The sequence below is a fragment of the Hyla sarda genome, chromosome 3 (genome assembly GCF_029499605.1).
Source record: "Hyla sarda isolate aHylSar1 chromosome 3, aHylSar1.hap1, whole genome shotgun sequence".
Taxonomy (NCBI): Eukaryota; Metazoa; Chordata; class Amphibia; order Anura; family Hylidae; genus Hyla; species Hyla sarda.
In genome coordinates this window covers 180,899,745-180,919,578 of record NC_079191.1, presented here as the reverse complement: position 1 = coordinate 180,919,578, position 19,834 = coordinate 180,899,745, and positions in this window count along the sequence as shown.

Genomic DNA, 19,834 nt, shown 5'->3' with positions numbered 1-19,834 from the left:
AAAGGTGAATGTTTCTTGGTTCCACAGCCAAAAAGGTAAAGCTGTCTAGTGACTGTGAAGGACTAAAGCTGGGAGACTGGCCAAAACTGTTATGATGTTAAATGGAGGGTAGGCAAGTGGGACGATAAACAGAGTGGTAGGGTCTGCTTAAGATCTGGGGAAAATATATTTGTGGTATGCAGCCTCTCCCTCCTCTGGACTTTCTTATGTTTTACTGAATGTAGTTTTGCTATGATTTATTTTGCAAAGAAAAATTCTATATGTTTTATTATTGGCTTGCATACTTAGTGAAGTTCATAGCAATGAAGTCATTATTGCACTATATATTCTAAGTTACCTCAAATGTCTTAAGATTTACAGGATCAAAAATTTGGCGGTTTTCTTCCAGAATCAGCTATGATATAAAGTTATGATCAGTTCAAAGTTTGTCCGGTATCTCAGCTCCGGTTCTATTGACGTGAATGGGACTAAACCTCAATGGTACAGACAACCTGTGGATAGGTGTTTCACAGTGGATGAAAGCGTCCACGCTTTTCTAATCACATTCAGCCCCTTTATTATTATGATTTGTGCTCTCTTCATTAGTAGATTTCTTCTTTTTTTTTCCCCCTACTAAGCCATGAAAATATTTTTTGTGTTACAAAGCTGCTCATTGGAGTGTATACAGGTTCTGGGTAAGAATGTTCCTGTCTTACGGAGACTCTTTTGTTGGTTGAGACACATGGTTTCCTAAGGTTGTGGGGAGCTGACATTGGGATTTAGTTCAGGCGCTCTAATCAGTGTCCCAGTGTCCTTTTTTTTTCTATCTTTCTTTTCTTTGTAAACTGTAGTCACATGGAATCACTGAGCCAAATCCTCTTTCTGAAGTACCTCTTGATTCATCTCCTTTGATATATTTCCCCAAGAAAGCTGTTGGGGCAGATTCCAGTATTGCGTGAAGGGAAAACATTTTGCTTGACTTCAGCCCTGCAGGACACCTGTGTCCCCCTTGTATCTAGGACATTTGTAATGCTCTGTGATGTAGAACACATTCTTTCTTAAATTTTAATGTTGTAGTGTTTCACAGAACTCCCTCTTCAGCAGAAATCGGTCTTTACTAGTAACGTGTTATCATTAGTGTATCCTGGTTTCCCTGCCGACTACATTTTCAATTCCTGAAACCCTCTTCAAAATCACTCAATCGGTTCTTTCCAACACTTTTACATTGTGTTGATCATGTGTCTTAAGACCTTGCTGTATTTGAACAAAGCAATTTTTCGTTTGCTATCTTATCAATGCTGCGGGGGCAATAAGGATATGGTTCCTTGAGACTATAAATATTTGTACAACAAAGTAAAAAAACTGTGTTCCCTCACGTTGCTATGTAAACACAATGCGCATTTCCTCAGGTACACTGCTCTTTGTGTGGAGTGCCACAAACCTTCCCTGGCCCAGACGATAATTGCAGTATACAGAAGAAGAGATGGTTTGGTCTGTGTGAAACTTTGTAAACTTTATTCACATCTTCTAAAAACAAGTACAGTGGTCCCTCAACATACGATGGTAATTCGTTCCATGTAAGGTAATTCGATCCGTGCAATGTAAAGTATAGGACAGTGGTCTACAACCTGCGGACCTCCAGATGTTGCAAAACTACAACACCCAGTATGCTCGGACGTCCGCAGGTTGAAGACCACTGGTATTGGAGGTTATACTCACGTGTCCCCGCCGCTCCGGACCGTCACTGCTGTTGCAGCGTCCCCGGGGTGTCCCCAATGCTCCGGCAAGGCCTCTGCTTCCCCGGCATCCTCGCTCTCAGTCGCCGCCATCACGTCGCTATGCACGCCGCTCCTATTGGATGACGGGACGGTGTGTGCAGCGACGTGATGACGACGGAGAGCGCAGGGGATCCTGAAGAGGACGCGCCGGAGCCCCGAGAACAGGTAAGTGATTGTCAGCGGACCACACGGGGCACCGTAAACGGCTATCCGGTGGCAGATGAAGCAGTCTGCGCTGCCGGATAGCCGTTTATGCGATGGCCCCGACATACTAAAGCATCGTATGTTGATGCTGCCTTCAACATGCGATGGCCTCTGAGAGGCCATCGTATGTTGAAATGATCGTATGTCAGGGCCATCGTAGGTCGGGGGGGTCACTGTATACCTACAGATTAAAAGGTCCAAAATACATCATGTATGGCATGGACGGGTTTGTTTAAAAAGGTCCAAAAGACACCAGGTGGAATTCACTTCCACATGACTGATGACTTTTAATCAGTGTGTATCCTTGTTTTAAGGAGATGTGAATAACGTTTGCACAGCTTTATACAAAGAGATTGTGCTGACCCATCTCTTCTGTATAAATATTTGTAGTTGCTCATACTTTCTACTTTAATGTGGGTTTTGTAATTTGTACAACTTTCCATATTTTCTATTAAACATACAGATGTCATAGAGAGTCGGGGTCCCTTACGATCAGTGGAGGACATCTCCTGCTCTAGAGAACCATGTGGCCTGGTATCACACGTGTTATCTGTTTACACACCGCAAATAACATATGTGGCTACCCACAGTATTCCCAGAGACAGCAGGGGCATTGGCACAGAGTTCACTTATGAGTAGGAGTTGCTCTAATTGGGTTAGTCACTCATTTAGGTATTGGATGAAATATTACGTCAAAACAGAATTCATGCTCAAAATGTTATATTAAGTATAGCTGTTTCACTCCTTTATATGAGGGGAAATAGTCGTTCTAAACAACCCTGTGTCCACTATTTTACATAAAGCATGGCTGCTGCAAGATGCTTTGATACAAATCAGCAGCATATCTCCTTCTCATTCTTAAACTTGTAGCAATAGGTGAGTCCTTAGGTGTATGACCGGCTTCCTTTTAAGGTGTATTAATGGGAATCTGTCATCAGCTGCAATTCACGTTCCAGACTGCTGACACTGTTAAAAAGGACTGCAAGAAGACACATGATACCTTTCATATGGGTTAAAAATGCTTTTATTCTCTGATGCAAAGCGGCATTCCCAAGCCCCTGATGTGCTAAGGTTTGGAATGGCTCCTTGCTCTGCCTCCTGTTCCTGCTTGATGGACAGCTGAAAGTCGAGCCCTGTTTCCAAATGGAAGCACAGTGCAGGAAACACTGCTCTGCTTCCAGCTAACTGTCAATCAAGGAGGAACAGGGATGGGAGTGGAAGCAAGACGGAGTTCCAAACCTTCGCACGTCAGGGGCTTGGAAATGCCTTTCTCACTCTTTGCACCAGAGAATTAAAGCATTTTTTTTCTAGGTTATGGATGCGCAGACAGCTATATAAATGGAACCATGTATCTCCTTGTCCTACGAATTGCAGCTGACAGACTGTTTACCATGTATATAATGTCAATGATAATGGTAACGTAGACGAAACATTGCATGTTTATTTTTCTTTTTCTTTCTGGGAACCAATAAAGCCTTAAAGCTTTTTTTTTTGCACAAGACACTGGAGTCTCCTGCTTTGGCCTTTTCCTTCTTTTCTATTGTCTCCAGATTGGCAATCCAGCTGACCACTTGCACAACAGACTGATTCAGTGCTGACTTCAAGCTTTTTTTGTGGTATAATTTACAAGCAGTTTTATTTATTTATTTTTATTTTTTATTTTTTTTTAAGTCTGAGAACTTGAGCAAAATCATTCCTCCTCTTTGTATTATGTGACCTATAATGGATGGGCAAATATATTTTATACATTTTGTTGTTGAGCTGGTTTTTCGAATTCTTATAGTTCCATGTAACACTAGCCCAAATTTATTTTGCCATTTTAATCCTGCATTGTGGCAGCAAGTATGTTTTTCATCATTTCCTATTTTGATGTTAGGCTGCTTTCACACTGTGAAATAGTTCCGTTTAGGAACTTCCGTCACCAGTTCCGTCACTATATCGGCGAAACCCGGCCGTTACAAAACCCCTGATGGCCGTGACTAAATTGCATTGCAGCCTATGGGGTTTTGTAACTGCCCGTTTGCAGCTGTATATGCCCGTAATTCATTACGAGCGATATACAGTGAAGGGACATCGTGGCGGAAAAATTACTGCATGCAGTAATTTTTCCGCCATGATGTCCCGTCACTGTATAACGCCCGTAATGAATTACGGGCATATACAGCTGCAGGGGTTTTGTAACGGCCGGGTTTCGCCGATATAGTGACGGAACTGGTGACGGAAGTTCCTAACCGGAACAATTTCACAGTGTGAAAGCAGCCTTATAGTGCCGCACTTGTTGACATTTTGACAATATTTTGCTTTCAGAGACTGACAGAAATAGTGAACTGCTACCAGAGCTTTTTATTTACACAATCAAGATATTGCACAGTTGTGTCCTCTTTGTATTTTCTAACTTGATTGTTAGGTTGGATTAACACTCATTGGTATGTACAGAACAGCAAAGCGCCACACGATTTACAGCAAACTGCTGCTATTGGCCACACGATTTACAGCAAACTGCTGCTATTGGCCACATGGTTTACACTGTTAAAACCTAATTTTAATTTTTTTTTATTTGATGAAATTCACAGCGTGGCACACTAGGCTTTTTTTGTGAAAGTTGTACTGTTAGTTGTTACTCTGAAGGAACTGATATCCTTTCTTTGCCAACTGTCTTTGGGGAGGGGTTGTTAGCAAGTCCTCCACCTTTTTTCTATGTGAATAAGAGAATGCAAATTCCCTACTCCTAATTATCTATTATTCGTTAGATAAAAGGGAAGAATCGGCTGAAAAGAGCGAGCTGAATTGTGTCATCCTCCACCTGGTACTGCCGCACTTGCAGTGTCGAGTTTAGTTCCAGCTGGGCTTCCAACTTTCTTTGCAGTGTTTGTGCTTGGACCAACCACTTTTTTAAATATAACAAACATTAATTTATTTCATGAGTTTGACTTATGCTAGTAATAATTACATTGGTTAGTATTACTATGTAAAAACATATAAGCATAGAAAATCAGAAGAAAAACTGAAGCTTGTTTAGGTCTCATCTTTTAAAACGTCAATGGAACCACATAGTTACAGGTATAGTTGACAAAATGTATGTTTGTTTAAGATAAACAGCATCTACTAGATGCTTTCAGGCAGAACAAGTAAGGCTAGGTTCAGACTACGGAATTTCCGCCTGCAATTTTGCTTTGAAATTGCAGGCGGAAATTCCGCTTTCTAAAATGTCTTGTGTAGTGAATGATTTTCCGTTCACAAATTCACACTTCGGGAATTTGTGAAGCGGAAAATCCGCTTTGAAAATCCGCTTAGAAGTTTCCGCCTGAAGAAAGGCGTTGCTCTTTCTTCAGACGGAAATCCGCGCGGAACACATTGCAGTCTATTGGAGACTGCAGTGTCCGCGCGGTCCTAGCGCCGACTGATTCAGTCGGTGCTGGCTGCACTCGGAATCTCCGGGCGGAAATTTTCTGTCTGGAGATTCCGTAGTCTGAACCTAGCCTAAAGGATAGATTTCATTTACTTAAAGGGGTACTACCGTGCTGACAACTTATCCCCCTATCTAAAGGATAGGGGATAAGTTGCCTGATCGCATGGGGTCCCGCCGCTGGGGACCCCCGCGATCTCGCACGCAGCGTCCCGCTCTCATCAGGCCCCGGGGTGGCCATCGCTCCGGGTCTGGTGACTGCCGATCACGTGGCCGGACTATCGTGACGTCACGGCTCCGCTCCCTCAATGTAAGTCTATGGCAGGGGGCGAGACAGCTGTCTCGCCCCCTGCCATAGACTTGCATTGAGGGGTGGAGCTATGACGTCACGATCACCAGCCCCGTCATCAGACCCGGAGCGGATGTTCGCTCCAGGGCCTGATGAGAGCGGGGTGCTGCGTGCGAGATCGTGGGGGTCCCCAGCGGCGGGACCCCACGCGATCAGGCAACTTATCCCCTATCCTTTAGATAGGGGATAAGTTGTCAGCACGGTAGTACCCCTTTAACAGTACTTATGGTGATGGCATTGTGTATAGAAGAAAATGTAAGGCAGATTGGTCTTATTATTGGTCTTAGTTATTTATTGTCCTGCTCATGAACATATTACAATTTTATTGTTATCTGTAGGCTCAGATTAATGTTCAGTGTTCTCACTGGCAGCAATGCTTTGTGTTTGTCAATGGAAACTATTTTATTTTTGTGGGTGTTTTTTCACCAGCAGTTTAGGGTGTGGATATCCTGTTATGGGCACACTTGGGGGTACCGCTTCATGCATGGAATGTTTCACAGGACGACTTGGCTCCTGTCATAATAAGCCTGTAGATCATGTGATATTCCTAAACTAACTAGGATTAGATAAGAAGAAAAGCAACAAAAGCTGGATCTGTGGAGTTAATCTGTCACTAATTCGCTGCTTCAATTAGCAGTTTTAGCAAATGTGGTGGTTACCCAGGACAATTCCTCTCACTGTTTGCCTTTTCTCCTTTTGAATTAGAACAGTTGAGGGCTTACAGCTCGGATTCGGAGACAGCTGCCGCATCAGCTGTGTAAAAGCAGAAATGCAGAGAGGCGTAGTAAAGAGAAGTTATGGATCATCGATGCATAATTTATTGTGATTAAATGCGGTCCCAGTCTAATGTGAAAACCTGCCCTGTCACTTACAATGTCACACCATTGCTAACTAGGGACAGCCACCTTTATCTGAAGCTGTGTGCTTAGAATGAGAATTAAGCTCATGGGGTACATTCTACCCATAGAAGTTCTAGAGACTGAATTTGGATTATACACTGGCCATGTATTACACTTCCCTATGCTGTACTTTACAAATAATGTATGCCTGCAACCCAATTCAGACTGGTTACTTATAGGGTATGGTCACACATACAATATATGCTGCAAATGTTATTATTGATTTACCAGCATAAGAACTGCTGCAAATCGGTTGCAGGAGATCTGCATAGGATCCGCAGCTTGTGTATCCATAGGATACTTTCACATGTACTTAATCCACGGGGGTTTTCGAGCTGCAGATTTGATCATGAAGATCTCGGCTGTTAATTTAAAGGACAACTGCAGCCACAGCAACTTATCCCCTATCCACAGGATAGGTGATAAGTTTCTGATCGGACCCCCCGCAATCTCCCAAACTGGCCCCGGCATTGCCTCTCTGTGAGAGCGGCTAATGCGCGTACGACGGTACGCCCCCTCCCCATCCTGTACTATGGAGAAGGCGTGTTGGCCGCGGCGTCCCCTATACTGTGGCTGTTATGGCTACATATTTCCTTTAAGTTTATTAAATAAGTGTGAGTTTACCCTAAGGGTCTATTCACATGTACAGTATCCTGTGCATATTTGATGCGCAGGATTTGATGCTGTAGATTTCAAGCTGTGTTCAGTCATTTAGTTTGCATTAAAATCTGCAGCTTCAAATCCTGCTTATCAAATATGCACAGGATACTGTACATGTGAATAGACCCTTACGGTGTGTTCACACAGGTGGATTTAATTGTGTGTTTGCCCAGCTCAAGGTTGCTGCAGGTAACTTTGAATTAAATCAGTCAGTGTGAACAGACCCTTAACGTGAAAATCCACATTCGTTTTAAAGGAGTAGTCCAGTCCTGAAAAATGTATCCCCTATAACGCCCCCTCAATACAACTCTATGGCAGAGCCGGAGCGCTGCCTTCGGCAATCTCTGGCTATGCCATAGAGCTGTATCGAGGGGGGTGTGTCAGCGGTCGGAACAACCCCACCCCCCACCCGCGCGATCGGAAACTTATCCCCTATCCTTATCTTATGTTAGAGGATAAGTTTTTCAGGACTGGACTACTCCTTTAAGATGCAACTTTGGTACAAACTCAGTTTTTCTGATGCAAAGTTCTAAATTTGTTCCTGGCCATATACATTTCTGGCCACCTGTGAACACCACTATACTCCATATTGTGTTATAATTATAAAACATTATATATATAATGCTTATGCATAAGCAGTATAAAGTATGCTCCTAAGCGCCCTGTAGTTGTCACTGCATAAGGCAAGAATACTATTAAACTGTACAAGTGTTCCCCAAAATTATCATTTGGGAACTACTTCTCACATCCTTATCTCAAAGAAGCTTTATGAAGTAGCAGGTAAATCTTTCTCTCATTCCTGCCTAGCACAATATTCTACCTGAAATTTTCTTAACATTTTGTCAATTCTGTTTGGACAAGTTAAAAAGAATCTACAGCAACCAAGGGATTGATAGAAAAATAGTGATTTTTATTTTAAGCAAAAGTGGTCTTTTTAAAGGGGTACTCCACCCCTTGACATCTTATCTCCTATCCAAAGGATCGGGGATAAGATGTCTGATCCTGGGGGTCCCGCCACTGGGGGCCCATGTGATCTCCCTGCTGCAACAGGCATTTGTTTAGAGTGTCGACTGCAGCGCTGGAGCCTCGTGACGTTGCGGCCACGCCCGCTCGTGAGGTCACAGCCATGTCCCCTCAATGCAAGTCTATGGTAGGGGACATCATGCCCCCTCCCATAGACTTGCATTGAGGGGGCGTGGCCATGACGTCACAAGCCTCCGCATCGCCAGTCATCTGACACGGAGCTCGCTCCATGCACCGGATGTCTGGGGTGCTGCAGCCGAGATTGCGGGGGTCCCCAGCAGCGGGATCAGGGGATAAGATGTCTAGGGGTGGAGTACCCCTTTAAGCACTGCTATTGACGTATTTCATTCAATGTGATAAAACCTGTGTTGTGTGAACAAGACCATATGCTGCAGGAGAATTTTAGTTGCCCTATCAGTAACTGGTTGTGTCACATATGCTTATTGTCAGGAGACCTGCTAGATGAGGGGACAAAGTGTCAGTAACTGTAATACTTTACCAGTAGTATAATACTTTGTATCTGTTCTAAATATGCTGATTTCAGAGTGGAACGGACTCAGAGACCCAGAAAATCTCATTGTTGTCTTATTTTATTAAAGTTTAACTTATTCACACTAAATGGAAATAATTGACTTTTGCTTCTTGCTTGGCCCTTCCAGTTAGAATTAAGCTGGCAATACTGTGTATGCCAAAGGGAAGTGTGCAGATGCGGCAGCCGGTTAAGGTAAACACTTACGTTTAACTAGTTAATCAGAATAAGACAGATTTATCAGTAGTTTCCCACATGATTCCTGCTCACTGGAATACTTAGAACAATCCTCTATTCACACCTACGTGTTCTTTAGGGAGGGAATTGGCATTTGCAGCTATTTCTACTCTACAATAATTAACTGAGATGTTATTGTAACTTTTCCTTCTATGTGAAGCTAAGTACTGAACTTGTGCTCCCTGCCCTTGTCTGATGGAATGATCCTGACTACAGTGTAACAAGTGTCTACATAGATTCCTATTGCAATTGTGGGGCATAAAGCACAACTGTCTTATATCACTGAATGCTTTTTATTTTTACACCCTATAACAGATAAGATATGCACAATCTTGGGCTATGATAAATGCTATAGAAGTGTGATGTTTATTGAATAGATCGAACAGTTCTAGAAGAGGTGATTGACTTCTTCCCCTCTCTTTTATACATGTGCGAAAAACGCCACCTCTGAAATTCCGTACTGTGCAGTGGAATGCCATTGACAGCAATGGAACTTTGCTCCAGCGGATTTCCAAAGCAGATTTCCGCTTAAAAATTCAGTATTGTGAGCCCAGCCCTAAAAACAGATAAAGATCCAAAAGTGGTTATAGATACAAAGATCTGCCCCAGTTTAGACAGGCTGCCTCTCCCAGCTTGCCTTTTGCCATGGTACATACTCATGGTACATACATACCTTAATCTGCTTCTATTCCAATTTAGACATCATTAAAGATTTTCAGCAATTTGTGTTATAGTAACATCTGTGGGATCAGACCAAATGGGCTAGCCATCACTTATTAGGTGCCTCAATAAGCTAAGCACACTAGGGATGCCCCACAGGACCTCTCATTTTGGAGATACTCTGACCAAGTCATCTAGTCTTCACAATTTAAGCCCTTGTAAAGATGCTCAGATCGTTGCACTTGCCCCTTTTTCCTGCTTACATATCAAATTCAAAAACTGAGTGTTCATTTGCTAATATAATCTGCAGGTAACAATGTCTCCAGATAATCCATGTTATTCACTTCACTTGAACCACATGAGTGGTTTTAAGGCTGGGCCGCATGCGGCCCTTACATATAATGCCACCATCATGTGCCCCTTACATATAATGCCCCAATCATGCGCCCCTCACATATATTGCCCCCATAATGAGCCCCTCACATATAATGCCCCCATCATGCTCTCCCCTCACATATAATGCCCCCATCATGCGCACCCCCCTGTGGTAATAGCATGAGCTGATGGGTGATCAGGGGGTGCTACTTCTGGGGGGGGCATTAGGTAGGCAGCAGTTTCCCCGCATTAGGAAGGTAGCAGTTTCCCCACATTAGGAAGGTAGCATGCGTGACGTTCCTCATCAGGCCGGCCAGCCAACCGGAGACTGGGGGAGGAGGGCGGGGTAAGTGAAGGTAATTGGCTCTATTGGACGGGGTGGGGGTAAAGTCTTCCGTCATTTAGTGCTGCTTGCCTGAAGCTGGGCTAAATGCCTGAAGAAGTCATCTGCCTGGCGCCCAGAACTGCATGTCCTGGACATCGGGCAATACAAATTACACATCCCTGGTGCGGGACGCAAAATTTTGTTCCGGGACCAGGCCACGAGTTTAAGACCCCTGTTTTAAGGTTATGTCAGAAAATATAAATTTGTGTCATTCTAAAAACATTATGGGGATATTTATCATTGCTGTCTTTGGTAAGAGAAAGGCCCTTATTATTTTTTTTTTTGCTTTAGTTTTGGTTATGTGCTACATCATACTAACACAGGTTGATAAATTAGAAGCACATAAGCAAAACACAAAAGTTATTACTACAGCAGTTTTGTAAGCCAGGTCAGACCTGGAGTTGACTTGATACTTTTTGAAGGGATTTGGGCCTTTTTTTTTTTACATTCGCACATCATGAATTTGTGACCACTGCAAAGTGAAAACTGAAATTTGCTTAAGTAAGGCTGTTTGCAACTTAATGCATACCTACAAGAGTCACAAAAAAAGTGCTTAGGTGCTTGTGTGTTTGTTTGTGTGCTCTGAGTAAGCAAAACACCATAATAAATCCCCCCCATTGACTCATCAGTTACCATGTCAATATTATTTTTGTCTATGACTAAGACACCATTTACACCACATTTTTAGGTTTTATTGCTGAGAAAGGTATTCCAATATATACCACAGCACAATCATAGACTGTCTACTGGTGACTGGATACATTTGGTCTGTTTCATGAATGTATACATTTTGTTTGCACATCAAACACATAGTAAACTAAGCTTTTGTTTTCCGCAAACCCAACATATACAATAACAAAACAGACCAAACACAATCACTATGGATATATTTTTTTTCTTGTAAAGTCTATGGGGAGAATTTATCAACAGGTTTAGAGCCTTGTTGTGGCGTAGAAGAGTTGCAGAAATGTCTCTGTTGTGCAAAATTTTTGTAACATTTTGCCCTAACTTGGCTTACAAAATTGACTGGAGAGTATTTTTTAAAAGTTGCTAATTTTTTTTGCGCTAAGAGGTTTAACCCCTTAAGGACTCAGCCCATTTTGGCCTTAAGGACTCAGACAATTTAATTTTTACGTTTTCATTTTTTCCTCCTCGCCTTCTAAAAATCATAACTCTTTTATATTTTCATCCACAGACTAGTATGAGGGCTTGTTTTTTGCGCGACCAGTTGTCCTTTGTAATGACATCACTCATTATATCATAAAATGTATGGCGCAACCAAAAAACACTATTTTTGTGGGGAAATTAAAACGAAAAACGCAATTTTACTAATTTTGGAAGGTTTTGTTTTCACACCGTACAATTTATGGTAAAAGTGACGTGTGTTCTTTATTCTGAGGGTCAATACGATTAAAATGATACCCATTATTATATACTTTTATATTATTGTTGCGCTTAAAAAAAATCACAAACTTTTTAACCAAATTAGTACAATTATAATCCCTTTATTTTGATTACCTCTAACTTTTTTATTTTTCCGTATAAGCGGCGGTATGGGGGCTCATTTTTTGCACCATGATCTGTACTTTCTTTTAATACCACATTTGCATATAAAAAACTTTTAATACATTTTTTATAATTTTTTTTTTAATAAAATGTATTAAAAAAGTAGGAATTTTGTACTTTTTTTTATTTTTTTTCGTTCACGCCGTTCACCGTACGGGATCATTAACATTTTATTTTAATAGTTCGGACATTTACGCACGCGGCGATACCAAATATGTCTATAAAATTTTTTTTTACGCTTTTTGGGGGTAAAATAGGAAAAAACGGACGTTTTACTTTTTTATTGGGGGAGGGGATTTTTCACTTTTTTTTTACTTTTACATTTTTTAACATTTTTTTTTACACTTGAATAGTCCCCATAGGGGACTATTCATAGCAATACCATGATTGCTAATACTGATCTGTTCTATGTATAGGACATAGAACAGATCAGTATTATCGGTCATCTCCTGCTCTGGTCTGCTCGATCACAGACCAGAGCAGGAGATGCCGGGAGCCGCACGGAGGAAGGAGAGGGGACCTCCGTGCGGCGTTATGAATGATCGGATCCCCGCAGCAGCGCTGCGGGCGATCCGATCGTTCATTTAAATCGCGAACCGCCGCAGATGCCGGGATCTGTATTGATCCCGGCACCTGAGGGATTAATGGCGGACGCCCGCGAGATCGCGGGCGTCGGCCATTGCCGGCGGGTCCCTGGCTGCGATCAGCAGCCGGGATCAGCCGCGCATGACACGGGCATCGCTCCGATGCCCGCAGTTATGCTTAGGACGTAAATGTACGTCCTGGTGCGTTAAGTACCACCTCACCAGGACGTACATTTACGTCCTGCGTCCTTAAGGGGTTAAAAGTCGCAGGAGGAAACATACAAATTGGTTTTCTGAAGTGAGTTATTATTTTTACTTACATGCGTCAAATTTATCAACTTTATGAATTTATGGTGAATGTGTCATGTAAGCAAAACAAAACACACTTGCTAAAGACACATAATAATAAATGTCCCTCTATACCATTTCGCCCGGTACTCTCCACTATACATTGAAATATCTTTTTAAAAGTATACCAGTGCACCCAAAACATTGGTGAATGGGGCCTAAATGAGTTTTAAGAAATCCCAGTACAAATTCAGTGGCATATTATAATTTAGCAGGTAAAATAATTATACTTTAAATTCCTCTTAAGTGAAGGAAACAGTGAAAGCTTGCCTATGTAATAGTAGAAAAGCTACGGTCCTTAGGGGATCAATTGTACAAGTACCGTATTTATCGGGGTATACCACGCACCCTAATTTTACCAAGGATATTTTTTACCCAAATATCCATGGTAAAATGAGGGTGTGTGTGCGCGTGTGTATACCCCGATACACCCCCAGGAAAGGCAGGGGGAGAGAGGCCGTCGCTGCCAGCTTCTCTGCCCCTGCCTTTCCTGGGGTCTAGAGCCCTGCTGCCGCCGCTTCTCTCCCGCTGGCTATCGGCGCCGCTGCCCGTTCTCTCCCCCTGACTATCGGTGCCGGCGCCCCATTGCCGGCACCGATAGCCAGGGGGAGAGAAGGGGCAGCGGCACCCATTGCCGGCGCCGCTGCCCCGTTGCCTCCCCCCATCCCCGGTTGCATAATTACCTGTTGCCGGGTCCGCGCTGCTTCAGGCCTCCGGTGTGCGTCCCCTGCGTCGTTGCTATACACGGTGCGGCGCACTGACTTCATGTGCCGCGCCATGCAGCGCATAGCAGCGATGCAGGGTCGCACACCGGAGGCCTGAAGCAGCGCGGACCCAACCCCGGCAACAGGTAATTATGCAACCGGGAATGGGGGGAGGCAACGGGGCAGCGGCGCCGGCAATGGGTGCCGCTGCCCCTTCTCCCTCCTTGGCTGTCGGCGCCGCTGCCCCATTGCCGGCGCGCTTCTCTCCCCCTGGCTATCGGCGCCGGCACCGATAGTCAGGGGGAGAGAACGGGCAGCGGCGCCGATAGCCAGGGGGAGAGAAGGGCCGGCAGCAGGGCTCTAGACCCCAGGGCAGGCAGGGGCAGAGAAGCCGGCAGCGCTGGCTGTCTCTGCACCTGCAAAGCCGCTGCAGTTCATTGATTTAAAGCGCCCGCTTTAAATCATTGAACTGCAGCGGCTTATCGGCGTATAACACGCAGGTAGACTTTAGGCTAAAAATTTTAGCCTAAAAAGTGCGTGTTATACGCAGATAAATACGGTATGTCTTTTTTAGCTTCACCATATGATAAATTCTTTGTTTTGACGGAGGCCATCGCATGTTGAAGGCAGCATCAACATACGATGCTTTTGTATGTCGGGGCCATCGCATAAACGGCTATCCGGCAGCGCAGACTGCTTCAGCTGCCACCGGATAGCCATTTACGGTGCCCCGTGTGGTCCGCTGACGATCACTTACCTGTCCTCGGGGCTTCGGTGCGTCCTCTTCGGGATCCCCTGCATCGTCGGCGCTCTCCATCGTCGTCATCATGTCGCTGCGCATGCCGTTCCGTTATCCAATAGGAGCGGCGTGCGTAGCTAGCGACGTGATGGCGGCGACAGAGAGCGAGGATGCCAGGGAAGCAGAGGCCTTGCCGAAGCGTTGAGGACACCACGGGGATGCGGCGACAGCGATGGAAGGCGACATCCAGGGCAGCGGTGACGGTCTGGAGCGGCGGGGACACGTGAGTATAACCTCCAATACCAGTGGTCTTCAACCTGCGAATACGATGGTTTTGACAAACGACGGTCCATCTGGAACGGATTACCATTGTATGTTGAGGGACCACTGTATTTTGTATGGAGTTTCCTTAAAGGTACTCCATTGTACCTCTTCTACCATAAAAAGTCTAATGAGCGGTTTAACTGAAATGGTTTATTTGTGAGAAAGCAATGGATGTGCACAGGTTAGAAAAAATGCCTATTAATTGTTACCATTGGTTTGCGCATAAGGGTTACTTTTACTATGGATCCTTTTTAAACACTGTCAACTATGTTTTACCTCCTTTATCTTATGTTGTGTCCTGTCATTTCTGTTGCTACCACTATGTAACCTGTTTGGCTAATATGCATGCTGGGCAGACCTCAGTAATGCCTTCCCAGGAATGTTATCCCTCTTGTTCATCGACAACTACACATTACTTCCTTTCCAGACCACTTGTCACTAATTAAGATATTAAATGGCACCGGTCTTTGTACATGTCCCTGAGCTACTGGTAACCTGTCATTTCTTGAACGTACACAATACAGTAGCCAGTGTCAGTCTTATCTACCGCCTAGCAGCTACTTTACAACTTCTGCATAAGGCAAATGGCAGCATGCATGACTGTAGTGGCAAGAATTAACAGACGTGCCTGGTGTCTACATGTGCTGAAGGCACTATAATATTGCTGTTTAAGGGTGCGTTCACACTGAGTAATTCAAGAGGAATTTACTCGAGTAATTTCTCTTGAATTCTCCACTCCAAATTAATGCACATCTCCTCTGCCCATTGACTTTAATGTTATTTCTGCTGTCCGGTTCACACTGCAGAAATTCTGCTAGCAGAATTCCGACGCTGAATTGCTTTCCGCTTGAAGAAAGAGCATGTTCATTCTTCAAGCGGAATCCGTGAGCAGAATCCAATGGTAAAAAATTTGTGTAGAATTCAGAAAATTAGATTAACCCCTTAAGGACTCAGCCCATTTTGGCCTTAAGGACTCGGGCTCGTTTTTTGTGCGACCAGTTGTCCTTTGTAATGACATAACTCATTATATCATAAAATGTATGACGCAACCAAAAAACACTATTTTTGTGGGGAAATTAAAAAGAAAAACGCAATTTTGCTAATTTTGGAAGGTTTCGTTTTCACGCCGTACAATTTACGGTAAAAATGATGTGTGTTCTTTATTCTGAAGGTCAATACGATTAAAATGATACCCATTATTACGTACTTTTCTATTATTGTTGCGCTTAAAAAAAATCCAAAACTTTTTAACCAAATTAGTACGTTTATAATCCCTTTATTTTGATGACCTATAACTTTTTTATTTTTCCATATAAGCGGCGGTGTGAGGGCTCATTTTTTGCGCCATGATCTGTAATTTTTTTTGATACCACATTTGCATATAAAAAACTTTTAATACATTTTTTATAATTTTTTTTAATAAAATGTATTAAAAAAGTAGCAATTTTGGACTTTTTTTTTTTTTTTTACGTTCACGCCGTTCACCGTACGGGATCATTAACATTTTATTTTAATAGTTCGGACATTTACGCACGCAGCGATACCAAATATGTCTATAAAATTTATTTTTTACGCTTTTTGGGGGTAAAATAGGAAAAAACGGACGTTTTACTTTTTTATTGAGGTAGGGGATTTTTCACTTTTTTTTTTTTTTTTACATTTTTTAACATTTTTTTTTACACTTGAATAGTCCCCATAGGGGACTATTCATAGCAATACCATGATTGCTAATACTGATCTGTTCTATGTATAGGACATAGAACAGATCAGTGTTATCGGCTATCTTCTGTTCTGGTCTGCTCGATCTCAGACCAGAGCAGAAGACGCCGGGAGCAGGAAGGTGAGGGGACCTCCGTGTGGCGTTCTGAATGATCGGATCCCCGCAGCAGCACTGCGGGCGATCCGATCGTTCATTTAAATCGCGCACTGCCGCAGTTGCCGGGATCTGTATTGATCCCGGCACCTTAGGGGTTAATGGCGGACGCCCGCGAGATCGCGGGCGTCGGCCATTGCCGGAGGGTCCCTGGCTGCAATCAGCAGCCGGGATCAGCCGCGCATGACACGGGCATCGCTCCGATGCCCGCGGTTATGCACAGGACGTAAATGTACGTCCTGGTGCATTAAGTACCACCGCACCAGGACGTACATTTACGTCCTGCGTCCTTAAGGGGTTAAGTAGCCGCCTCCTTCATTCCTCTTCATTTCTGCTTGAATTCCGCTTGAATTCCACTCGAGTTCCGCTTGGAGAAGGCAACAATTTCCTGACCAAAATTATTCCTCGTGAATTCCTCTTGAATTGCTCAGTGTGAATGCACTCTAACTGAACCAAACTTATATTATCATGGCATTCTATAGTGATAAGCGCCTGGCTCAGTGGTTTGGCAGTTCAGGTGTTAAAAAGGAATAAATAAAAAATGGTTAAAGGGTTACTCCGATGAAAACCTTTTTTCTTTTAAATCAACTGGTGGCAGAAAGTTAAACATATTTGTAAATTACTTCTATTAAAAAATCTTAATCCTTCCAGTACTTATTAGCTGCTGAATGCTACAGAAGAAATTCCTTTCTTTTTGGAACACTGATGACATCACGAGCACAGTGCTCTCTGCTGACATCTCTGTCCATTTTAGCAACCATGCATAGCAGATGTATGCCAAGGGCAGCTTGGTGTCTCAGTGGTTAGCACTGCTGCCTTGCAGTGCTGGGGACTTGGGTTCAAATCCCACTAAGGACAACAATAAATAAAGCATTATTATTATTATAATAACGTCAGCAGAGAGCATTCCAAAAAGAAAAGAATTTCCTCTGTAGTATTCAGCAACTAATAAGTACAGGAAGGATTAAGATTTTTTAATAGAAGTAATTTACAAATATGTTTAACTTTCTGCCACCAGTTGATTTAAAAGAAAAAAGGTTTTCACCGGAGTACCCCTTTAAGAGCAGAACTGGCATGCTTTTCCAGTTCAACCAATCACTTGAGACATGAAACTGAGCTTTAAATGGTTGCTATGGAAAAGCAAACTAGTCTTGCTGTTAGTTTTTATTTATACTCCCACAGTTTTTTTTCCAGTTTTTTAAAATGCTTGTAAAAAAATAAAATAACTCCATTTATAATGGTGCTATTTACATTCATTTGGGGAGATTTATAAAAATTTGGTGAGGCAAGGTTGCCCAGTTGCCCATATCAACCAATTAGCTTGCTTCATTCATTCTTAACAAAGCCTATGAAAAATGAATGGAGCATTCTTATTGGTTGCTATGGGCAACCAGGCAACTTTGCCTCTGCACAGGTTTTGATAAATCTCCCCCATTTTTTCTAGCATTTTTTAAGTTATTTAACCCCGTTCCTGCCCCAGGACATATGCATACATCCCAGTTGCCTACATGTTAAGACAACTGGATGTATGCATACGTCCTAGCAATCTCCTGCTCAGCACGATTGGCTGCAGGAGTTCACTGGCGGGACCCGGCTGTCAATCACAGGTCGGAATTAGAGATGAGCGAACTTACAGTAAATTTGATTCTTCACGAACTTCTCGGCTCGGCAGTTGATGACTTTTCCTGCGTAAATTAGTTCAGCTTTCAGGTGCTCCGGTGGGCTGGAAAAGGTGGATAAATTCCTAGGAAAGAGTCTCCTAGGACTGTATCCACCTTTTCCAGTCCACCGGAGCACCGGAAAGCTGAACTAATTTATGCAGGAAAAGTCATTAACTGCCGAGCCGAGAAGTTCGTGATGAATCGAATTTACTGTAAGTTCGCTCATCTCTAGTCGGAATCATGCCTCTGTCTGCAGCATTAACCGTATAGATGCTGTGATTAGTCCTGATCACGCCATCTATGGGATTGACATAAAAATAGGTATTTCCACTTTCATAATGACTTGTACAATAAAACTATGCAGCAGCGTTTCCTGGTCCTGGTTTTACCTTTATGTCTGATGTCCTTTTCCCCATTCCACTATCAAGTGTTTTACCGAATACAGTGAAGTACATTTTACTGCTGGCTTCCGTCTGCTTGTCATACAATAAAACTAGTGTTATTTATCCCGCTTGGTGAACTCTGTAAAAAAACAACAAAAAGGTGCGAAAATCGCAAATTTTTGTCCAAAACTTGGAGTAAAAATAGTTCAAAAGGTAGCATGAATCGCAAAAATGGTACCAATAAAAAGTACAGCTTGTCCTGCAAAAAATAAGTCCTCACACTTTGGCATTGGACAAAAAATAAAAAAAATTTGTAGTAAAAAGAACATAAAAAGAGCATCACCATAATCACACCGACCCACAGAATAAAATAACATAACATAATTTTTACCAGGCAGTGGATGCCATTAAAAAAATGCCAGAAATGTTAACATTTTTCACAATATTTTGGAATTTTTCACAAAAAAATGCTGCAAAGCTTTACCACTAATCTAAAGTACAACATGTCATGAAAAATCAGTCTCAGAATTGCATTGCTAAGTAAAAACATGGCAGAGGTATTACCACTTCAAGAGACCCATGCCAGATTTGAAAAATTTTCCCTAGTCATTAAAGGGGTACTCCGTTGCTAGACATCTTGTCCCCTATATAAAGGATCTCGAGATTTCGGCTGTGGCACCCCAGACATCCGGTGCACAGAGTGAATTTTGCTCCATGCTAGATGACTGGCGGGGCAGAGGCTCGTAACGTCACGGCTGCGCCCCACTCGTGACGTCACGCCCCCTCCCATAGACTTGCATTAAGGGGGTGTGGTTGTGACGTCACGAGCATCCAATGCTGCACCCGGCTCTCTAAACAAACGCCGGGTGCGGCAGGGAGATCGCGGGGGTCCCCAGTGGCAGGACCTCCACGATCAGACATCTTATCCCCTATCCTTTGGACAGAGGATAAAATGTCTAGGGGAAGAGTACCCCTTTAACGACGAAGGACGTATATTTACGTCCTCCGCCAGCTCCCGCAATATGCGCGTCGGTCCCTGCGGCCATCAACGGCCGGGACCCGCGGTTAATACAGGACATCACCGATCGCGGTGTTGCCCTGTATTAACCCTTCAGACGCGGCGATCAAAGCTGACCGCCGCGTCTGAAGTGGTGAAATCGCGGCGTCC